This window comes from Callospermophilus lateralis, chromosome 5, assembly GCF_048772815.1.
Source record: "Callospermophilus lateralis isolate mCalLat2 chromosome 5, mCalLat2.hap1, whole genome shotgun sequence".
NCBI classification, from domain to species: domain Eukaryota; kingdom Metazoa; phylum Chordata; class Mammalia; order Rodentia; family Sciuridae; genus Callospermophilus; species Callospermophilus lateralis.
This window is the reverse complement of record NC_135309.1, coordinates 54,844,549-54,862,643: the sequence shown is the minus strand read 5'-3', so window position 1 is coordinate 54,862,643 and position 18,095 is coordinate 54,844,549. Positions and strand designations below refer to the sequence as shown.

At 38.2% G+C, this 18,095-nt stretch overlaps 1 pseudogene; it reads left to right on the top strand.

Annotated features, from left to right (window-relative positions):
• Positions 1-6,951: 6,951 nt before the first annotated feature.
• LOC143400386 (platelet-derived growth factor receptor beta-like) overlaps positions 6,952-18,095 on the top strand; it is a 37,586-nt pseudogene continuing 26,442 nt past the window's right edge.

Below are 18,095 nucleotides of genomic sequence, written 5' to 3'. Positions count from 1 at the left end.
TAACTAGATCCTTTTAGATGTTTCACATTTTGAAGATGAAAAAAACTTTTAATGATAAAACTAGTGTTTATTATAGGTATCTTTCCTAAATCCCTCACAATGAATCTACAGATAAGTTCTGTTAGTTTCATTTCCTAGCTATCTTTCAAATTGTACCACTTTTTTTTTTTTCATATTTGGCTTCTTAGCAATCTTAACTGGGTCACTGTTAACTGGATCTCACATACCCATTCTTTTTTTATTTTTAAATTTGTTCTAATTAGTTACATATGACAGTAGAATGCATTTTGACACATCATGCATACATGGAGTACAGCTTCTCATTCTTCTGGTTATACATAATGTAGAATCACACTGGTCATGTAATCATATGTATATATACATAGGTTAATAATGTCTGACTAATTTTACTATCCTTCCTACCCCCAAACCCTCTCCCCTTCCTTCACTTCACTCTGCCCAAACCAAAGTACCTCTATTCTTCCCTAGGACCCCGCCTTTATTGTGAATTAGCATCCGCATATCTTGCCCCCTTTCCAATCATTTATACACACAGAATTTTCTAACATGGATATGATATCACTCCTTTATCTCCTCAGTAGGTTCTAATTGCTCTTGGGATATTTCCTAATTGCCATCAGGATATTATTTTAATTCCCTGTCTTTATCATGCTCACATAACCACAAAACCTTTAAATTTGCCCTTACCTCAGAGAGATGAAAGATTTGCCTTTCATATTGGCTTGTTAATGTTTATTCATGCTGATTTTTGTTAAAATCTTATTTCTGAGGACATTTTTCTGGCTTCCCTGAGAAAGTTGTAAATTCCCCACTATAAGAACTTAAGAGTACCCAGACCTCTAAAACATCTCATGACTATTAATGCTTTACTTTTAATCTTATTATATTTAATATCTTCCCTCTATAGGTTTTAAATTTCATGAAAGTCAAGTCTCTGGTTTAATTCAGTTTGCATATTAACATATAAAATAGCACATGGCCCACAATATGTGTTCAATAAAGTATTTTGTTAAATGACCAGAAATGTAGTTATGCTCATTTTTTTTCATTTACTATTTCAAATGCATCATACATTTAAAAAAGAGAGAGTTAATCAAGATTTTTTTATCACTAGATATATTAACTAGCATTTTGGAATTTCTTTGATAGTTAGATCTATCTAGTATAAATTTTTCTACTTTGTATACATGAAAAATCTTGAGACAAGGTTTAAGTGAAAAAAAGAATTGGTCCATTTCACAAGCAGAATCATGATGGGGTTTATGAATTTTTTTTTGAAAATTTGGACATTCATCAAATAAATTAATAATATGTGTGATAATTATTGGCATTAAATCAGAGTAGAAAATGTTTCTAGCTACTGAATTTTGCAGGTGGTCAAGACTATAATATGCCATTTAATGCCAACTGTTAACCAAACATAGTTAACAAATTGTAGTTATGAAATTGGTCCTTGGTTCCACTTTAATCATAAAAAAGCTGGTCTCTAATTTTAAAATTCCAACTTAAGAAGTGCTGTTTGTCATTACTAGATAAGAAAATTCTAAACGCAATGGGAATGCTTAATTTGTGTATTTTCATGCCAATACCAAAAAATGCTTTTCTAACTTAACTTCCTCAATATTTGTGTAAGAACAGTAGAAAATTGAAAATATTTGAGTACATAAAAAATAAACATTTGCATAAAAATGAAATAATTTTATTTTTCTCTCAACTACCCACTCCAAATGCAGCTTTATTTTTCCAAATAAATGATATAACTATTGAGTAGTAGTCATTTGGTTAGGTTTTTAAAGCTTGCCAACTCATTTGTCACCCAAGAATTAAACGTTGGTTGATAGACAACCCAGAAATCAACAAAGAGGCCTAAAACACCCCAAACTGCCCAGAGGCCAACATATGGCTTAGTGGCAACACACTGGGAAACTATCTAATCAGTATTAGAATTATGGAAACATTCTATTAACAGTAAAATTGTGAAGGGTATAGTGCTATTTGAGAGGGAAAGAAAAGAGGAATAAAGTGAGCAAGGAGAAATAATAGAGGCATAAAAAAGAAAATGAAATATATTGCAGAGAAAAAACACAATGAAGAGAGAGTTTGCAGTGTTTGAAGAGAGACAATGAAGGAAAAATTTGCATGCTATCAAGACTGATGATCTCCACTGAAGAATTCCAATTAACAAGAGAATGTATTTTAGATAATCTATAATATCAGAAGAAAAAGACTTAACTCACACCACAGAATGTTCATGTGCTAATGGTGACACATCACCTGAGACTTAGGCATACAGATGACCTCAGAGTTAATCTGGTAAAATCTGAACTCAGTCAAGACAACCTGGATCACTTCTTGGTGAGAGTACAAAACATATGATCGTAAACAAAGCAGAAGCCTAATATACCTGTTGGGAAATAACAATGTCAGCAGATAGAAAATAGTTAACTCAAAGATAGGAAAAGGAAGTACAAAGAGACAAAAGCAAGTAGGCACCTCTAGGAAATTCCAGTCTGTCTTCTAGTAACTCAGTTAGGAGGACAGATCAACACTGGATCAACACCTAATCGTGGACCAAAATCCCCTTCAGTAGTTCTAAATTCCAAACAGCTGATGATGACCCAAAGACATTTACTATGCATTACTACCTACATTCGATATATTTCTTAATAAAATAGCTTTCTCAGTTACAGAATCTTTTATACTTTTGGGGTGACAAGTATAGAATTTTTCTAATATACAAAGATGCATATTACTTTGGTGCATAGGCAAAATAATTGGTTTTAGTGGCTGGCTACCTATTAGTGAGTCAACTAGCAAGTTTCTGCTGGTGAAGCTCTGCTTCTGGTTCCTCATTACTTGTTGGCAAATACAAAAAATAAAATTTAAAAAGATAATGCATACTGTTTATGAGTCTGTGAGGAAACAGGCGCTGTCGTGTGGTTGATGGTAGAAAGGCAAACCGTATTCACCTTCTAAAGGAAAATTTGGCAATACCTAAAAAAATCCTACTTCTGGGAACTTATCTAGAAGATACACTTCCAACAATTGAAAAGGATATGCAATTTTTCATTGTACATCTTAAAAATGTTGCATAAGAAGTAAAATATATACAAAGCATACAGCAATATAATATTTTAAGTAAAATGTGTTATCCTGGATAAACCTAAAAAATAAGGTTTGTTTTGTGAAAAAATGTAACTTATAGAACAATACATATACCATGAAGGCAAAAGGAAAATCATTTTGAGTTTTGTTATTTTAGTTTCTACCTTTGCCGTCCCCCTATTCAAGGAATGTATGCTTTAAGACATGCAGATAGTGCTAAACTATATTTTTTATACATACTTATGGTAAATGTGCATTTATTTGGATTTATAAATTAGACACAGTAAGAGATTAACAAAGTAATAGTAAAAAATTATAACTTTCCATAATAAAAAGTTTTACTTTATGGCCAATAGTATCTAAAATACAGGCTATTTGAATACAAGCAAGTTGAGCTAATAACCAAGAGGGTATGTGACTAATGAGTGGTAATGTAAAAGTGATCCACTTCACTTTTGAATATAGCCCTAGCTGCTTGTTTTAGAAGGGACATGTTTTTCTTTCCCTCTTCTCTTTCTCCCCGTCCCTAACCTGGGGCTGGGAAACAAGATTACCTTGATTACCAAGATTATCTGTCCTAGAGCTCACAGCACCCCCACCACAGGAAGATGTCACCCAGAAAGTCTCCCAAATTAATAAAATGAATTTCAACACACTATCACCTGTCAGGGCACTGGGTAATTCCAGTTATTACCACTGGAATGTAGCTTTGGAATAGATTTTTTAAAAGCCCTATTTTCCCATATGGACAGAACCACAGCTTCTGGGATTGGAGCCTCCTGGGTTTCCCCTTTGCTATTAAAGCAATAAACATCTTTTTCCTTTCTCTCAAAACCATGTGCTACTTATTAAGTTGGCATGGGAACAAGTAAGGACTGAATTTTCAGTAACAGTAACACGCTTAATGTGAATATCCTTGACAAAGGGATAATTTACCACCCAAACAAGACAACACAAGATTTCATCATTCTACTCTTAACAACACCCGACCAGTGGTGATAGAAAAATAGTGAGATTATTTAAACAGTGAATGTGAACTCTTTTTGGAGAAGTTTGCCCATTTTCTATAAAAGTTTCTCTAAATTTCCATGAGTTATTTTATAGAAATGGTATTAGCACTTTATCATATTTACTCTATTTTTTCTAGGGGTCTTTTTCCTTTTTCGTGGTATGTTTTCCAAATTTTTATATTAATAAATACAAAAATCATGTTCTGCATAATGATGCTTTGATGACATGTATATATGTATATATAACCTAATAATGACATCATAGCTGTCTTAGTGTGTGACTCCATGATGTTCATGTACAGAATAAATGCCTAATGACATTTTTAGAACTGTTCCCATCATTAAGTGATACATTTCCCTTTGCAGTTTTTTTCTCATTAATCTTAAATGATAAAACCATTATTTCTACCTTTTTCAGCCCTTTGTAACCCCTTCATATCAGAGATATTCAATTTTAGTGTGGAACATATATATTTTCTGAATTGATAAATTCATTCATTCATCCAGTAAATATTTATATAACATACATGTCTTAGAGGAAAGATACATTAAACAAAGAAAAATGGAAACGTGTAGAGATAGAAAACATTATGATTGCACAAGGAATACACACCTCATTTCAGATTAAGATGAGGTATTGAAGCTTACTAAAGATCGAATTTTAACTTTTTTGAAGATAACTGGAAGTTAGCTAAGTGGAGAAATGGCTGAGATGACTGATTTCCTGTTATTACCACTATCACAGTAAAAATTGGACTTGAAGTCAACTAGTGTTTACCGTGAATTTCCAAGGACATCTTTGGAATTTAAATTTTTATATATCATGGGGGAACCTAAATAGCCCACTATTTTCTGACACAAAACACAAGGTTAATATATGTTTATCAACAAACTGTAAATGCCTTCAGTTTTTCTCTTCAAAATATTTTACCTATTGATTATTCAGACTCAATCTGGCAATAAAGCCATAATAGTTTTATTTTCCACTTCATCCCACAAGTTTTTGGTGAACACTTTTTTGTCCCAAGGATTTCCTACTACCACACTTTCCCAGCTTATCCCGTTCCTCTGCATAGAATTCTTTCCCTGCTTTACTAAATCACTGCCTGCAAATTCTGTAAAAGATCCTCAAACATTAAGGACAAATATATAGGACTTCCTTCTTTGCAAACTTTCCTGCACTAATTTTTTGGGAGAACTGATTATTTAAGTTCTGTGTAATACTTGAATATTTCTTCTTTTTTTAAAATTTTTTTTAGTTGAAGATGGACCAAATACCTTTATTTTAATTAATTAATTTAACGTGGTGTTGAGGATTGAACCCAGTGCTTCACATGTGCTAGGCAAATGCTCTACCACTGAACCACAACTGCAGCCGGACTTGAGTGTGTAAGTGTTTCTGCCTGGCCATAGGTTACTACAAAACATAAAGTATGTCTCACAAAACTCTGCAATCTGAACAGCGACCTACTCATAAGAGACACATCCACAGAATAAACGGGATAACTTCTTGTGCTGTATGCAGCTGTGAGATCCTCATTTGTTCCCTGCTTTTCAAGCTTACTTGAAGACTTCAGATAATTTACTACCTCCTTGAATAGAAGCACGTATTGGGAAGGGGTAAGTGGCAGAACATGATAGCCCTGTGACATTAACACATTACAGTGGAGGTGGTAGTGAGGGCAAATGTTAGATGAGATTGGACTGAAGAATGAACCGAAGAATGAACCAGGGAAGGGTGATTGGGAATATCAAATATAAGCAGTTCTTTCTTGAGGTCTAGCAGTAAATGGAACCAGAGGAATGGGACAGTAAATGGAAGAAGAAATGAGGTACTCAGTATACACGATCTCATTAAATATCAACACTTTCTTACGACAAGCTATTGTTTTTAATCCCTCTCCTCCATGTTCAACAAACAATAAAAAGCAGGTAATGGGTACTGAGAGTTCATTAAGATTAGGCACTGTACAAAAACAAACAAACAAACAAAAAACTTATAGGAACTGTGAAAGGGAGTTACCGGTGGCCACAGAGTTCCTGGAAACCCGCAAGGACCCATAGGGATGCTCCTGGAGCAGCATCCTTCACCCTTGCCCCGTCCCCATTTCTCGGCCTTTGGAAAGATGCAGAGTAGCTGGTTTTCTGAGCACTAATATCGGCCACTGGTCCTCAGACCTGGGGGTTCATCTCCTTGTTGAGGTTCAGAGATTCAGGCTGGCCACTGTAGGTACAGGTGGAGGATCTGCAGCCACCTGCACCTGAACTCTGTCCTCCACCCGCGGCTTCGTTGCCACGCCCTCAACCTCAGCCTCTGACGCGGGGATAAAAGCCACCAGAGGGGAAGCGGGATTGAAGTGCCAAGAGAGCGAACTGAGGGGGTGCGACCTTCGCCGCTGAGGGTGGCCGGGGGAATTGCTCTTTCCTATGGAAGCAGGGTTCTGACTGTTAGCTTGAGGGAGGGAGTCGACGTTGTTCCTGGAAATCTTTAACGTTTTCATGACTTTTATTGGTTATGTTCCGTTGTAGACTAAGCCTGGAGTTGCAATGGCTTTTTTGTTTCCTAACAGGGGTAAAAACTTTTATGAAAGGTTCAAATACTTGTATGACCGATTTTTTGCTCCGCATTTTTTATCTAGCATTTGTGAAGACGTCTGAGCTATTAACAATCACCGTCTTATGAAAACTTCACAACTTTTTGTTTTCTTATACTTGAAGCGTGCGTATTTTGTCTCACACATTCTAGAAAGATTTAAATAGAAGCAAATGAACATTTGAAGCAAAATCAAAATTCACATTTGTACAGCCTGTGAGAATGGCTGCTTTGAAGTATTGTTCTGCAGGCAGAGGAAATGTAATTGAGATTTAAGTCTGAATTAGATAATGTTCTTTATTAATTAAGATATTTTAGTACTGATAGTTTAAATGAGCCAAGTGCTGAGTCAAACTCTTTATGTGAATTAGCTTCAAAATCTTTAGAGAAAGCCAGTGAGATAGGAACCAGTGTTCATATTTTACAGATATGGAAACTGATTTCAAAGGAGCCAAATGTCTTGTTCAGAGTCACCTACTGGGACAATCTGTTACTTAGTGCGTGTTGCCAACTCATGCTAATTTAATAATGAGGACAGGTTTTGAGAAAAAGGAAAAAGAAGTTTTATTGCTTTGCTAGCAAAGAAGAAACACTAGGGCTTGCGATACCAGAGGCCTGTGATTTTTCTGCCCACCAGGAAAACTGGGCTTTTAGGGAAGCTCTTCAAAGGCTATATTACAGGCATGCCCTGAAGGGGGGTCCCAGGTATGTCCTGAAGGCATGTTGAAATTCACTTGTTAATTTGGGAGATAGTGACTTTCTAGATCTTCTAGTTACATCCCCTTGCTGTGAAGCACAGATACTCCAGGTAATCTTATTTGCTACCCCAAGGTTATGGAGGGGAAGAGGGAGAAGAGGAAAAGAAAAAAAAATGTTCCTTTTAATATAAGCAGCAAGGGCTATATTCAAAAGGTAAAGTGAACCACTGTTCCATATCCACTGCTTCAAGACTTAAGATTCTGCTACATAATTTGTGGAGTCTAATGAAAAATGAAAATTTTATATTTTATTCCTTATTTTTTTTTAAAGAAAGAGTGAGAGAGAGTGAGAAAGAGGGAGAGAGAGAAAGAGAATTTTAATATTTATTTTTTAGTATTTGGCAGACACAACATCTTTGTCTGTATGTGGTGCTGAGGATTGAACCCGGGCCGCAAGCATGCCAGGTGAGCGCGCCACCGCCTGAGCCACATCCCCAGCCCTTTTATTCCTTATTTGAAAGGAATAAAATATAAAATTTAGAAGAACATTTTTACCAAGATGGTGTTCTTCAAACTAAAGTTTGAAGTAAATATTTGGATTTTAGGATTATAAAACTTATATTTCTTGATTTATAGCTATTATTCAAACACAATATGTTTTTACTCTAGTTAAATTTCGTTTTGTATTTTCCTTGTAAACTTTATAACTGTTATCTTTTAGTGCCTCACAGAGTTACAAAAAGCCTCTCCCTTCAGTCTTTGGGCAGTTTTAGTTAAAGGACACATAATTCATCCATACAACTTACAAATCAGAACTAATGCTTTCCGTACTCTCAATGATTTTCAAAAGTTACTGGGAGATATTAACTGGTTATGGCCTCATCTACAATTGTTCACTATAAATTTAAGCCCTTTATTTGACATCTTATGTGGAGATCCCTCTCTGGCCTCTCCTTAAGAACTCATTTCAAAAGCAAGGGCTGTATTAGTAGAAGTTGAAAACTTCCCGTAAGACTTCACAGCCTCGTAAAATTACAGGAGCCTATACGTGTATTAATATTTACTACTTCTCATACCCCTACAGGGGCCATATTGTAGTCTTCAGGGGTTACTAGATGGCTCCACCTTGATCACTGTCCTCCAAAATCTTTTTAATTATTTATTTGTTTATTTTTTTTATCATCATCATCACCATTATCACTATCATCTGGGCCCAAATACACTTACTTAAATGTAAATGAGTTTCCCAGGCATTTGGCAGCATTTTACAGGAGCCCTAGATTCTTTTTTTTTAATTTATGTATTTTTTATAATTTGTTATACATGACAGCAGAATGCATTTCAATTCATATTACACATATAGAGCACAACTTTTCATGTCTCTGGTTGTTCTCCAAGATCTTTAACTCCATTTCATGATCTCATTGCTCAGTTCATTATTACAGACAAAAGTTGACTTTTCCAGAGGTACAGCACATCCTATCTAGGTACCTGAGCAAGGCTGTCCCTCCAGGGAGAGCAGCAGTGTATCAGCACTCACTTGGTAGGAGCTTAGGCTTTCTTTTACTGCATTATCCTTTTCAGTTCAACAATAACATTGCTTTTAACAATCCTGACATACTTGATAGGTGGCTTTTACTAATTTTCCTAGACAAATAAAAAATACTCATCAAGTCATTTCCCCCTGTTTGGCTGCTTTTACAGGGCTGGGCTGCCTCTTCAAATTAAAACTGATAATGCTCCTGCTTATACCAGTTCTTCTTTTCAATAGTTTTGTGATCAATATCATATTGATCACTGAACTGATATCCTTTATAATCCCCAAGGCCAGGCAGGCCATTGTAGAATGGCCTTCCTTGTCCCTGAAGTTAACCATTACAAAAACAAGAGGCAGACAGAACCCCACAGAATTTTGTTTAAATCATGCTCTTTTTGTTTTAAACTTTTTGAATTGTGATGCTGAGGGTCCCACTGTTACTGAATGACACTTGTCTCCCACTACAGTAGGCCCCCATCAGGCTTAGTCTGGTGGAGACACTTACAAACAGGACAATGGAATGGATCAGATCTGGTGATAATGTGCAGTAGAGGCCATGCTTGTGTCTTTCCAGAGGTACAGCACATCCTATCTGGGTACCTGAGCATGCTGTTCTCATCACCACAGAGGAGCTCCAGCTGCAGTTCAAACAACTGAAGAACTTGATACATCAGGCTGAACAGATGGTCAAACAGCAGGGAGATACCAAGTCTCCAGCCACCATGTTTGTGGCTATGCTGGCTTTATTGAGCAGTCAGGTAAGTAGGGCTTGAAAGGACACTAACAGAGTCCCCAAAAAGTCCAAAAACCATGCCACACACTCGATCTCACACAAGAGATTTATTGTCAGTAAAGGAGAACAGCAGTATGTCAGCACTCATAGAGCAGCTTTATAGCCTGCAAGAGGAAGTTCATAAGCTGCTTAGGAGTTGCGTCTTAAATTGGGGTGGAGTTGATCATAAACTGCTTAGAAGTTTAAGCTAGGGTAGGGTTGACCTTTTAATAGGCACAAGTTCTTACAGAAAGTTAACCAGCATTGCCTCAGAATCGAAACTTTGGAGCCTTTAGATAAGATGGCTCCTGACCTAAAATGGCAAATCTGATACCAATATCCATCTGATGCCAATAGTGCTCCTAGGGAAACTTATTGGACTTGTTTCCCAGAACCACTTTTAGTACAACTGACTCTGTAGACTGGAAATTGCTTACAGAATTTACTAACGATATGCACATTCTGGGAGGTTTTTCAGATAAACATATTACCCCTATCCATACAATTGAATTTAATCATACTATATATGGTGGGAGTTCCATCTCCAAATGCCCTTTTCCCAGGAGGGCAGAGTAACTTCCTGTTCAAGGGCTTTGGGATAGAACATTCATTCATTGACTCATTCATTCCTCATACTTCTAAATTTGGTGGGCCAGAAAGGTCAAGTACACAACAGGCTAGGAGGCGAACCAATCCTCATTGGCTGTGTGATCTTGGGAAAATGACTGATCTTCTTAAATCTCAGTTTCCTCTTCAATAAAACAGTCATAATAACTGCACCCACCTCTAGAGTTGAGGATTCAAAGAGAAGATTCCACTGCCTGGCCCAGATTCAAAGAGATTCAAAGAGATCAAAGAGAAGATTCACACTGCCTGACCCAGAGTGAGGGCCTGATAAGCCTTTAGGGCCTCCACACTGGCAAAATGCTGGATAGGAGGTGAGGGCAGGAGGCCTGGGGGGCAAGGGAAGGACACCTGCCCAGCTGGCAGGGACAGGGAGGCTTCCTGGAGGGAGAGTCTGTAGGAGCCATAAGAGTTAACTGGCATGAGCAGCATCCACTGATCTTGGGAAAGACACAGGTCCTACAGAAATGACTTTCACTACCCTAGCCAGCCACAGCCCTCCTTCACCCAAACACACTCCACCAGAAAAAAGTCTCTGCCATCTTGGGTCAAGATCTTTGTGAAAATTGTATCAAAGTTGGGCAGCCTAACCCAAGATCAGACTCAAATTGTACACAAGTCAGGGAGCCTCATGTTTTCTCAAAGCCACTCAAAGGCTTTTGGGTGCAATGACCTCAGGCATGAGTGAGCATCACAGTTCTGCAGAAAGCTTGTTACTATGTAGCTGTCTACCTCATAATTCAGCAAACCTGGATGGCCTTGAAATCTTCCTTTTAACAGGCACTCCTACAATTATGCAGCTGGGTCCCTGGGCTATTTCTGGAGACACACACTTCTAGATATCTCAGGTCACTAAGAACCTGTGGCCTACAACATGAAGCCTGACAATTACCAAGAACACAAGTAACAGTATATGTTGGTGAGAATATGGGGGGGAAAGGTACACTGGAGAAACTGCAAATTGGTACAACCACTCTGGAAAGCAGCATGGAGTTTCCTCAGAAAACTTGAAACGGAATCACCATTTAACCCAGTTATCTCACACCTCAGCATACTACATGATTCAACCACATCAAAGTTTATAGCAGCTCAATTCACAAAAGCCAAGCTATGGAGCAACCCAGGTGCCCTTCAGCAGATAAATGGATAAAGAAAATGTGGTACATATATACAATAAAATATGACTCACCCATAAAGAAGAATGAAATTATGGCATTTGCCAGTAAATGGATAGAACTGATAAATATCATGCCAAGTGAAATAAACCAATCCCCAAACACCAAAGGCTGAATGTTCTAATATGAGGATGCTAACTAACAATAAGGGAAGGGAGATAAAAGTTCACTGGATTAGACAAAGGGGAATGAAGGGAAGAAAGGAGGGTGGGAATAGGAAAGACAGTAGAATAAATTGGACATAACTTATGTTCTTAGATGAATACATAACCACTACAACTCCATATCATGTACAACCACAAAAATAGGAAGTTATACTCCATGTATGTATGATATGTCAAAATACATTCTACTGTCCTATATAACTAAAAAAGAACAAATAATTTAAAAACAAATAAAAACATGGAGCCTGATTATCCAGCCAGTTGGTCAGGCATCTTTGCAGGGACTTCGCCCCCTTCCTATTCGCATCTTTTTCCCCATTCCTTTGCACTGGCCACAGGGAGGACTGTTTTTCATCCTCTCTGCCCTGCTGCTTCTTCAAGGCCGGCTCCAAAACTACTGCTCTGGAAGCCTTCACAGACTCACCACCTGTGTCATCCACCACACTTAGGGGCTCTCACCCAAATGGGCTAGACTATAAGAAGTTCTGCTGCCTGGAGGAGCCTGTATATTGTTGGAGATCTAATGAGGGTGAAGGGGAGCAGATGTGCTTAGAGACCATTTCCAAGGAGGATGGCTAAAGTACCTAAGTGTGTGGTCTGAAGAAGTGGTGCCACCAGGGACCACAGGGCTGCCTTTACCTTGCTGCATGCCTAATGGGATAAGGAACAGGGCTACTGGAGGTCCACTGTGTGGCAGTGGGAGGATGGGCAATGCCACAGAGGGGTCGATCCTACTCCTGATGAGGAAACATGTATCGAGGGCTTTCTAGCAACAGGAGGCATGCAGGGGATGTCAGGATACCTGAGGGGTACAGGGCATGTTATTGACCAGATCACCTGAGTGGTAGGGACTGGAAACCCCCTACCTGGGCCTGAGGCCCTGACAACGTGCTTCTGGCTCTAAGTCTTCCCCTAAGTAGCAGTGTGACTCCAGATAAATCACTGGCATTCCGTGACATTCCTTTCCTTATCTCAATGATGGAGATTCTGTGCACTTCTTCTAATCCCTATGGCCCAGGCCTATATTAGAAAAGGGAAATGAAAGTGCAATGTAAACAATAAACAGCTCCATGGAACCCAGAAGCCAGAAATGAAAAGACCACAGATTGGACTACACACAAAGTAGAACCTTCTGTGGGAATAAAGACACCAGAAGAACATTAGAAGAGAAGTGGCAGGCTGACGTCGATGTGCGAAACAGTTTCACATTCACGACAATAAGGTTAACAGATGAAGTGCATATTTGCCCTGACAAATCAACAAAGAAAAAAATAAGTGGACAAAGGATATTAGTAAAAGGAATACCAATAGACAATAAACATGAAAAAAAATCTTCATTTTACTACATATCAAGGAAACTCACATTTAAAACATCAGGGAACTTAATATCTGTTTCTAGCAGAATAGGAAATTTGTTGCTGCATTTGGTGCACTGAGGTGATCCCAGGGTCTCATGTATGCATGAAGGGCAAGTGATCTAACACTGGGCTATACCCACAGACCTGGGAAAAGATTCTACAGAAATATTCAATGTCAACAAGAACATAGTGATGCTAGGTTCTCCACACACCTTTTGGGAGTGCATGTCCACATGGGCTTTTTCAGAGCACAATTGAATAATATCTCCATGTTTTTCAGCATCTACCCTTTGACCCCACCATCTCTATTCAAGGAATGGATTCTGCTCCACTGATTGCCCATGTTCCCTAATGTTCATCTGCAGCAAGGTTTACAATTAGAGAAAAGTCAGAAGGAAATAAAGTGCTCATTGCTTAAAGGAACCATGAGGTAAATCACGGTACCTTTCTATGGGATACAAATGCAGCAAGTTAAAAAAACAAATTAGATCTCTGGGTACTGATTTGGAAAGATTTCTAAGATGTGTTGTTAAGTGATAAAACTCAAATCCCAATATAATAAATAGCTTATGATATTATTTTTTTAAAACCATAAAGGATGGAAGGAGAAATGGATGCGCTAGTAGACACAGGCAATTGTCAGGAAGGGTGTACACATAACTTGTATTTGTGGCTGAGAATGAGCTGTGCTTGGGAGAAGGGTTGGGGAGAACTTCCTTTGGGGGTCTGTATCCCTCTTTATGGATGAATATCTTACAGTGAGCTCTAATGTTACAAAAAAGAAGAAAAGGAGGAGGAGGAAGAGGAAGAGGAGGAGGAGGAGGAGGAGGAGGAGGAGGAGGAGGAGGAGGAGGAGGAGGAGGAGGAAACACGGTGGGAAGGGATGGCATGTTCCACTACCCCCAAGGGGCCACATGACTGCTGCTGGCCCCCTCGTGAGATTACTGGTTGCTTTTGTTGTTTCTTTCCAGAAGCCCTTCTTCTTCTTCTTGGTCTCTGCTTGGCACAATCCAGCCTTCCCTGGATATCGTCCTTGCCCCAGTTCACAGCTTTTGTTGCATAGCAAATATACAACCCCACAAAATCCTAGTGGCAAATACCAATGACATGTATTTCTCACATGTCTGATATTTAGCTCTTCAGCTGATGTGGTGGGATTAGTAGGGCTCACTCATGCATCCATGAGGCAATTCGAGACTCTGCTCTGGGTGGTTGGGGCACCTTAGCCATACTGGGCACCTGGGCATGTCTTTCCCAAGTGATGTTAGAAACATAAGAAGCCAAAGGGTGAATGTGGGGAGAACGAAAGGAAAAAATTGCAATGCCTCTTGAGGCCTATAGGCAGAACTGGCAAGTTTCATTTCCATCTTATTCTATTGGCCAAAGAAAAATCACACAGCCAAGCTCAGATTCAAGAGGCAGAGAAATTGATTCTACCTTTTATTCTAAGGGGAACTGCCAAGTCACATGGCCAATAGATTGAGTGCTGAAAAGAGTGAAAAATTTGGGCCATTAATGGAATTTTCTTCAGACACCATAAAAAGGGAAAAGATAAACCAGAGAATGAGACAGGTAACCATGTAACCAAAGCACCCATTTTATATTTTACTCATACCATTGTTTTATGTTACACTGTTGTAGAAAATACTATGTTTTACTTATGCATTGCATTATTTAAAAAAATTTAGTTATAAATGGACATAATACCTTTATTTTACTTATTTATTTTGATGTGGTGCTGAGGATGGAACCAGTGTCTCACATGCACCAGGCAAGAGCTCTACCACTGAGCCAAACCACAGTCCTATCCATTCCAATATTAATGAATATTTTAGGTCATTTCTAGTTAGGGCTACAATGACAAGCGCTCCTAGGTGTCTTGGTACATGTTGGCACACATTTCTGTTGCATGTGTGACTGCCAGGGAGTGGAATTGGTTGGATCATGGGATATGCACATTTTCAATTTAAACAATGTTATGGTTTCCCCAAATGCTTGTACCAATTTGTACCCTCACCAGCACTGTTGGAGGCCAAGTATGAATTATGGGCTTGTTTGAATCATCACAAGGCAAGGGCGGTGCTTTTCTGAGAACTCCTGGTATGAATCCACTAGTTGCAGATTGCTGAAATTAAAGCTGACACTCTACCTTAGTTCACAGTGCTAGGTTCAAACACAGCCCTGCAGGTGAGAATAAACAACCTAGCCCCTAACAACTCGTTTTCCCCATCTTTATCCTGTTTTCCTCAAGAAGCTGTCATACAAACCTTTTGATGTATTTCCCCTTAAAAATTGTGAGCCTTTTTCCTTGTTCAGCTCCAGTCCTTGCCAGGGCTTTAAAACCATCAGGCCCCCCACTTTGAAAACCATTTTCTGCCTCTTGTTTTTTGTTCCTTCTTGATTATTTTCAGACTTTTAAATTTTCCTAGCTAGTTCACACCTCCAAGCAGGAATATGCTGTCTCAGGCTACAGGTACCCTGACATTTTTGGCACTCCTGTCTCTGTACCTCCAGACCCTGGCAAACAATGGTCTGTTTTCTGACTCTTTTCATCAATGCCATATGAATGGAATCATGTACCATGAAACCCTTTGAATCTGGTTTCTTTCCTTTAGCATGAAGCATGCAAGGAATTTGGTTAAAGATATTACAGAGGAGCTGGGCCCCCTCAAAAAGAGTGAGTGCTACTAATATTGAGAGAGAGAAGAAAGGAGAAGAATGAATTTAAAATTAACCTGGTGTTAAAATGAGGCATAGCAACTCTAAAGAGAGCAAGGAGTTGAATTGATTGGATCATGGGATATGCACATTTTGAATTTTGGTAAATAATCTAATCCCTTCCCCCAAATGCTTGTATTAATTTATACCCACACCAGAAGTGTATGAGATTTCCCATTCTTCCACATTCTAGACAATGTTTGGTGAGGGAGTTGATTTCTGTATATATTGTTAGGCAGAAATAAATTTTACTTTAAAAAATAACATGGTGAACCAATGATCTCATATCCTCTTATTGGAAAGAAAGATCAGACCAACTTCCTTCTATCATTTATCATTCCTATAAACATAGATATGTTTCTAAGGTCTTTATTTTTTATCCACAGTCTATTTTTCTGTGAACCAATATAGATTATTTTAACCATACTAATTGTTTAAATATTCCTTGATATCTAGTAAACAAATACTTCTCATTTTTTCATTATCTTCAAAATTGTCTTATTCTTGGCTCTCTACAGTTTTTAATTGGTTGTATTAACGTTTAAGTTATACACTACAAAATTAATCCTTTTGAATCTATAGTTCTGCAATTTTTTTTTTTGTACTGATAATTGAACCAAGAGTTGCTTTACCGCTGACCTACATCACACACCTTTTTGTTTTTCACTGTGAGAGAGGGCTTCACTAAGCTGCTGAGACTGGCTTTGATTTAGTATTCCTTCTGCCTCAGCCTCCCAAGTTTCTGGGATTACACTTCGTGTGCACGTCGGCACCTTGCTATCAGTTCTGCTACTTGTGACAAACATACATAGTCACATTCTTGATATCACAACCAAGATACAGTTCCCTAAGTAAAACAGTTCACTTGTTGAGCTGGGGCTGTAGCTTAGTAGTGGTAGAGAGCCTGCCTAGCATGCATAAGCTCCTGGGTTCAATGTGCCAGCACTGCAAAGAAACTATTCCCCCATGATTCTCCATATCCACCCCTGTCTCTCTATTTCCAGCAGTTTTCTGACTCTTTTCATCATTGCTGTATGAATGGAATCATGTACTATGAAACATTTTGAAACTGTTTCCTTTCCTTTAGTATAAAGTATTTAATTTTCATTCATGTTTTTGTGTATATCACAGGTTTGTTTCGTCTTATTGCTGAGAAGCATTTTGCAGTTTAGATATACCATGCTTTGCTTATCCATTTGACTGCTAAGGGACATATGAATTGTTCCAGTTCAAGGTGACTACAAATAAAACAGCTATAAACATTGATGTAGAGGGTCATGAATTTCTATTTCCTGTGGGATAACTGGAAAAGAAATACTGGATTATATTGGTTTTCTAGCTTTATTAGAAACTGCCAAACTGATTCCAAATTTGTTGCTTCATTATACATCTCCACTAGCCATATGTAAAGAGAGTTCTAGAAATTGAAATTTCTAGAAACTTGAAATTGTCAGAAATTTTCTTTTTGTTTTCTAAGTATATACTGGTATTCCATTGTGATTTTAATTTTATTTTCTTAAAAATCATTAAGATTGAACATATTTTGATATATATCTGTCCCACCTGTATGCCATCTTCATTCAAAAGTTTTCCCAGTTTTATTGAATTTTCATTAAATTCTGGAAGTTCTTTACATACTCTGGCTATATGTCCTTTAAGAGACACATGATATATATATTGTACTTCTCTGTGGTTTGACTTCTAATCATCTCTTTCCAAGACTAGAAATATTATATTCTAATTAAGTCTAATTTATAAAAATCTATTCATGATTTTATAACTCATAAGGATCTGTTTTTGAACAATAATTTTACAATTTTTGGAAATAAATTTATTAAGAAACATCTCAGAAGAATGGGAGAAAGCACAGAGGAGCAGGGCAGGGGAAGGGTCCCATAGAGAAGAATCTCTGATGTCCTCTGCAGGTGGGGGCAGAGGAGACTCCTGATGTCCAGGTGGATGCAGAAGTGCTCTCAGCTGGAAGCCATGCAGAGGAACCTGTGGTGGTTGGAACATCTTACTACTGGGGCTGTTCAGAGTCCACATGACCAATATCCAAGCAAGGTGTCAGGATCCACAGAGCATAGGGTCCTCTGGCTGTGTACTGGTTTGTCTGTGTCAGCTGTCCCCTTCATTGGAGCCAGACTGTTTAGGAATCTGGCACATTTCTGCCCTCTTACATTGGAGCCACCTTACTGTTGACACCTGGTATGCATCAGCACAGTTGTCTGACACAGGTAGAAATCCTCCTACTTACCCACTAGTTTCCAGAGCTTTCTGCTGGCATGAAGTTTCCCAGGATCAGGCTGGAAGGCTAAAT